The sequence below is a fragment of the Perognathus longimembris genome, chromosome 28, assembly GCF_023159225.1.
Source record: "Perognathus longimembris pacificus isolate PPM17 chromosome 28, ASM2315922v1, whole genome shotgun sequence".
NCBI lineage: Eukaryota > Metazoa > Chordata > Mammalia > Rodentia > Heteromyidae > Perognathus > Perognathus longimembris.
In genome coordinates this window covers 32448900-32455776 of record NC_063188.1, presented here as the reverse complement: position 1 = coordinate 32455776, position 6877 = coordinate 32448900, and the positions used below count along the sequence as shown (strand labels likewise).

At 40.6% G+C, this 6877-nt stretch overlaps 1 pseudogene; it reads left to right on the top strand.

The window, feature by feature from the left end:
* Positions 1 to 4490: 4490 nt before the first annotated feature.
* LOC125342997 lies at positions 4491 to 5593 on the top strand (annotated as a pseudogene).
* The last annotated feature ends 1284 nt before the right edge of the window (positions 5594 to 6877 follow it).

Sequence of the window (6877 nt, the reverse complement as noted above, 5' to 3'; positions counted from 1 at the left end):
TCTTACTTTGTAACCCCGATTGATCTGGAACTCACAAACTTCCCGCCTCAGCAACCCAAATGCAAGGATTAGAGAGGTACGTCACTCTACCTGACTAAATAACATTCTCAAAATGACAAAGTTTTTAAAATGGAGAAGTTTAGTGGCTGCCAGTGGTTAGAGAAAGAGTTGGAGGAAGGAGGGAAGTGAGTATATAGTTACAGTAGGAAAACATGAAGGGTCCTTGGGACAACAAAAATGTTGACTGTATCAATATTAACTTCCTGGTTGACATAGTGCTCTATAATGTGAAGTTTTACCATTGGGTAAAAGCTACAAGGAATTTCTCCATATTAGTTCTCATAACTGCAAGTGAATCTATACTTAGACCAGTAGTAAAAATTATATTTTAAAATAAATAAATATGAAACTAGAATCTACAAATAAAATAGGAATCCATAGGGACTGAAGATAATGATTCCATAGTAGATTAATTTAGGATGTGCATAGGATGTACAAGGTCTTGGATTTCATTCCAAGTGCCAAAATAACAAAACAAAATGGAAACGAAAGTCCATACAGATAGAAACAAACGAAAAATTCTGCTGAAAGTTTTATTTTTATTAGAAGTGGTAGTCCTCTCAGGGATATGGATGCTTCCCTGAATCAAGAAGGAAAATGGCTACTCCAAGATGGGAGGAAAATACTTTCTAAACCTGTAACAGGGAGCCATTAGGGAGCACAAGGTCTATGTAATACTGTTCTCAGAACATTTGAGTGACCAGGGATTTAAACTCCAGCAAAGCAGATGACTCAGAAGGCTGCAAAAAAGACCTTGAGGGGATCACCACAAGAAGGGAGAAACTCAGTTTTAAGGCCTTTACAAAGCATTCAAATTGATGGTCTCCTTTAGCCTGGCTGGCCTTCTGTTCTTCCCTCTTTTAAAACCAAAATGCAGTTCCTATATGTTCAATATTTCTCTTTAGCCTTGTCAAGCCTTAGGCAACAAGGATTGCTGACCCAGACCCCACGGCTCCAGTTTCTAGCACATCCACACTGGCTGGAACTGAACTGGACTTGGAATAGAGAAAAACTTGAGCCTTCTTGGGAGGAACCTTACTGAGTGTTGCTCACTACCACAACAGCAGTACAGATCACCAAGAAGGGATAGACTTACTACACCCAGGTGAAGCAAGTTCCCAAGAAAGACAGATGACTTATTCTTTCTCCATCTAGGGAACTAATTGCTATCAGTATTGCTGACACTTCCCCTCCTATTATTATTGCAGTCGATGCCTGTGTTATTATAGCTCATGGAGGTCTTGACCTTCTTCAGGATGGGAAAAGGGTTTCTGGGAGAGTGTGATAGTCCCTCTTTCAATTGTTAGTCCCTCCAATGTAACCCCCTTAGGTTGGTCATAGATGATATCTACAGAGCCATTCATCCTAAGATGATACAGATTGGGAGCACAAATTTAGGATAGACTAGATATTAAAACTGATAATGGAGCAGTGAATGCCTGCCTGGAATTGGTTAAATATCCTGTTCAATCTTTAAGGAAAAGTGATTGCTACTTGTACACAATAAGAAGTCTGGAGTCTCAAATTTTACCCTTCTCCTTGGCTAGACCACTGACCTTGCTGGAATGGCACATGATCTTCTTGCAAAAAATGGACAGCCTGGGGCAATATGTATTGTAAGACCTCCTCACTATTGTTTTATGAGAGACTGAAGCCAACTTCAATCAGACATCCATCCCAAAACTCTATGCCTCTTGAATCTCAGTGTGGGGAAGAATTAGAGCTTCCTAGGAGACACATTCAGATATAGTGATGGTTGGTCCTTTGGAGAGTTGAATTAAGTCTGATCTAAGTGTCCCCAGGATAGTGTTTGGTGGTATTGTGGTGCACATTTACTTAACATGCTTCCAGTCAAATGGAGTGGGATTTGCACTCTAGTCGGGTTAGCCATCCCTTTCACCTTGGCATTCTGGACCCTTCTGAAGCCAAGAAAGAACAGGATGAGATAGAATCTCCTTTGGTGGATCATTTGAACCCCCCAAGTTTACATTGATGCCATTGGGGTGCAATGAGGAGTTCCTGATAAATCTGTGGCCAGGAATCAAAGAGCCGCTGAATTTAAATTAGTACTATTTCCATGGGCCAACATAAGAAAGCCTATCAATTGCATATACCACAGCCAACAGAGGTTTGTCACATTATACTAGGGAGACAGTCAGGGGAATCACAGAATGATTAAGTCCTAGTAGCAAGATGATATGATTCTGATATGATTCTGACTGAAAACGGGAGGTTATGTGTCCTGATGGGGGACAAATGTTGTGCCTTAATCCCCCAAAACACAGTCCTGGATGGGACCATCAACTGATATTCAGAGGTAAATGACTCTCTTGCTAACTGTCTAGGAAATGGAAGGGAGTATTGACCAAGATCCTGATGTCCCTCATTATTATAATTGCAACAATGGCTTTAGTTGGGTATTGTGGGACTTATTCATATGGAGATTAATTCATAGATTCATAGACTTCCCTATCCAAACTTCTATAGCATACTAATTGTTAAATAGAGCTGAGGTAGAGAGTCAAATAATATTACATATTAAAAGAGTGTGAAGAAAAGAATACAAAATAAAAAGGGGGGAATTGTGAGAAAAGCCATCTTTTCTATTGAAATGGGTTGCTTTAAGGTTTCTACTTTGTCCAGGTGGCCTCTTGTTAATTATTCTAAGATAATATTCACAAGTAAACAAATGGAGAGGGGAAATGCTTTGGGATAATGAAGGACTTAAAAAAATATCTTTAAGGGGCTGGGGATATGGCCTAGTGGCAAAAGAGCTTGCCTCATATACATGAGGCCCTGGGTTCGATTCCCCAGCACCACATATACAGAAAACGGCCAGAAGTGGCGCTGTGGCTCAAGTGGCAAAGTCTAGCCTTGAGCAAAAGGAAGCCAGGGACAGTGCTCAGGCCCTGAGTCCAAGGCCCAGGACTGGCCAAAAAAAAAAAAATGTACGCACTGCCTTACATATGAAACTGTAACCCCTCTGTACTTCACTTTGACAATAAAGAAATAATCTAAAAATAAAAAAATTAAAAAAATAAAAATAAATTAAAAAATATCTTTAAGTAGTTGTACAAAAGAGTTGTTATTTAACAAAGCACTTTATGGATACAATATATCTTGATCAATGTCATGCTTTTCAACATTCTTACCCATTCCCCCACTCACCACTTCCCTCGCTCTTCTTAATTCTGTAGGCTATACATTGGGTTTTGTCTGTATTCCCCTCCCTCTTCTATTCATTCATCTACCCCTTCCTCTTGACCCCATTCCACCCCCTTTGAGTACTTGTTTTCTGGTATTTTTTTTAACTTTGATTGAGGTTTTCTAAAGACTTATACTATTTGAGATCTCCCTTGAATTTGTTATACCTGTGTATACACCTGAATACAACCCAATGTATTTATTTATGTTTGTAAAGTAAATCTAACTTGCATATCTAAGGGAAAATGTGGATCTTTAGTCTCTCTGGGCCTGTGATCCATCAATTCCACTCTTAGGCATTTACACAAAAGATTACAAACCAAGATACAGTAAAGCCACCAGTATAACCATGTTTATTGTAGCACTATTCACCGTTGCCAAGGTATGGAATCAGCTCAGATGCCCTTCAACAGATGAATGGATCAAGAAAATGTGGTGTACACAATGGAATTTTACTCATCCATTAGAAAGCAAGAACTTTTGAAATGTAGAGTTTTGTCTTAATTGGTTGTCCCAAAATAGAAGAGGAATGGAGACACACCTCAGATTGTTTAAGAAAGTAGCAGAAGGTATAAGTATGCCTCGAGTTTACTTGTATACTGTTAAACTTATCTCAAAGTCTTTTAATGGTCACTTTACGTTGCAACCCACAGCAACTGGGGACAAGACAATAATGGACACCAGACCATCAAATTGAGGCTTTGGGCTCCAGGGGCTGAAGTCTACTAGCTTCAGGTGTCCTGAGTTCATTTTACAAGGTATTTATTGAGTAGGGTACAGGGGTGTACGTGCAGAAAGTAAGGTCACAATTTCCTTGAAGTCACAAACACCAATCATCTTATTCAAGTGATAAATAACTTCTTGATCTTAAGAAGCAGGTGTAAGCAGTAAATGACTTACTGTTAGCATAGATTTTTTTTTTTTTTTTTTTTTTTTTTTTTTTTTTTTTTTGCCAGTCCTGGGCCTTGGACTCAGGGCCTGAGCACCTTCCCTGGCTTCTTTTTGCTCAAGGCTAGCACTCTGCCACTTGAGCCACAGCGCCCCTTCTGGCCGTTTTCCATATATGTGGTGCTGGGGAATTGAACGGAGAACTTCATGTGTAGGAGGCAAGCGCTCTTGCCACTAGGCCATATTCCCAGCCCTAGCATAGATTTTTGTCTGTCCCCAAGTTCCCAGAAAGTTTGTTGTGGAATTAGCCTACACCCGGGATAGAAAACTAAATTACCACTGTTGACATAAAAACTGAGGACCTGTCAGACAGCCTGCCACCTGTCTGTGACACAGTAGCCACGGATCTGCGTTCCACCGGCATTGATATCTGCAGTTTCAGTGAAGATATAAAACCTGGCGACTCCCTCTTACTGAGTGTGGAAGAAGTACTCCGCAGCTTGGAAACTGTCTCAAATACAGAGGTCTGTTGTCCTAATTTGCAGCCAAACTTGGAAGCCACTGTATCCAACGGACTCTTTCTGCAGCTTTCTTCCCAGTCTCTTAGCCATAATGTTTTTATGTCCACCAGTCCGGCACTTCATGGGTTATCATGTACAGCAGCAACTCCCAAGGTAGCAAAATTGAACAGAAAACGGTCCAGATCAGAAAGTGACAGTGAAAAAGTTCAGCCACTTCCAATTTCTACCATTTCCAGGGCCCAACACTGGGGGCATCTGCTCCAGTGACAGTGAAACGAGAGAGTAAAATTTCTCTTCAACCTATAGCAACTGTTCCCAATGGAGGCACCACACCCAAAATCAGCAAAACTGTACTTCTATCTACTAAAAGCATGAAGAAGAGTCACGAACATGGATCCAAGAAGTCTCACTGTAAAACCAAGCCAGGTATTCTAAAGAAAGACAAAGCAGTAAAGGAAAAGATTCCTAGTCATCACTTTATGCCAGGAAGTCCTACCAAGACTGTGTACAAAAAGCCCCAGGAGAAGAAAGGGTGTAAGTGTGGACGTGCTACTCAGAACCCAAGTGTTCTTACATGCCGTGGCCAGCGCTGCCCTTGCTACTCTAACCGGAAAGCCTGCTTAGACTGTATATGTTGAGGTTGCCAAAACTCCTACATGGCCAATGGGGAGAAGAAGCTGGAGGCATTTGCCATGCCAGAAAAGGCCTTGGAGCAGACCAGGCTCACTTTGGGCATTAATGTTGCTGTGCGTAACGCTAGTACCAGCACCAGTGTAATTAATGTCACAGGGTCCCCAGTAACGACGTTTTTAGCTGCCAGTATACATGATGATAAAAGTTTGGATGAAGCTATAGACATGAGATTCGACTGTTAACTCAGTGGGTCTTCAAACCTACCTCTGGTAGGGAAATAGCTACAGTTTTACAACAGCTATGGTTCTGTTGGTTTCACTTGCTGGAGCTCCTGCATATAGATCACTTGTATCAAGTGTTTTCATTGATAAGTTATATGTGTTAGTGTCGGGGAAATAGTTTTCAGATAACGGAGGAGTAACTCTACAACTGTATGTTCTTAGTTCTTACAGAACCTCATAGTTCAAGAATAAATGCTGATGCAACTGATTTATACAGAATGAACTTTGGCAAGGAGAATAACATTAACCTCATTGTTTCTGGTCATGCTTTGTGCATAATCAAAGTTTATGATTAAATTTAAGGAAGTGGTATCGAGTCAGTCCATAAAGATTGTGAGACTCTCTTTGTGAAAAAGTAGCCACTAGTTTATTCCGGAGACTCAAGTGTGGCTCTCACGCCACGCTGGTGTTTCTTCTGTTGAAAAGCTGATGTGCCCAGTTCAACTTTTGTGCTGACATAATACCATTTCTTTTTTTTTTTTTTTTTTGGCCAGTCGTGGGCCTTGGACTCAGGGCCTGAGCACTGTTCCTGGCTTCTTCCCGCTCAAGGCTAGCACTCTGCCACTTGAGCCACAGCGCCGCTTCTGGCCGTTTTCTGTATATGTGGTGCTGGGGAATCGAACCTAGGGCCTCGTGTATCCGAGGCAGGCACTCTTGCCACTAGGCTATATCCCCAGCCCATAATACCATTTCTAAGATCATAAAAATTAGCTACTGGTATGTAGTAGTTCTTAAATCAGCAGTATTATGGAAGAAAATTTCCCCCTCATTAGAATGTTTTAAGAAATCTGTCTTATGAAAAATGTGAACAAACTGATGAGATTGTCAAACTACAGATCCTTAGCCATTTTTCCTGCAAAACTCTTGAGTGACGTCCACCCGCCTGTCTTGCTAGGTCTGACTCATTTCTAGGGGAACATTTTGAGATCCTTCACTATGAGCAATGTTCTAATTGGATAAATGATATGAAGAGCATTTATTCCGAAGGTATTTGAATTCAGACAGTAGTACGTGACTATTTTTTAAGTTTAAAGGTTTTATTTAGAAATTGGGATTTATTTAAAACTCTTTTGGAATAATGCCCCAAACATACCTAGATGTATGCATTGTATTAATTGCCATTGGCCACTCTTTTTTTCTTCTGTTTATTTGCCACAGACTTTATTTTGAATATGCTCCTATCCTTTTTTTTTCTTTCTTAGGGTGCTATTCATTATGCTGGCTTCTTTATCGAGGACTAATAAAACACCTTTTTTATGAAGCCTGTGCAGTTAGGTAGGTCTAAAGCTA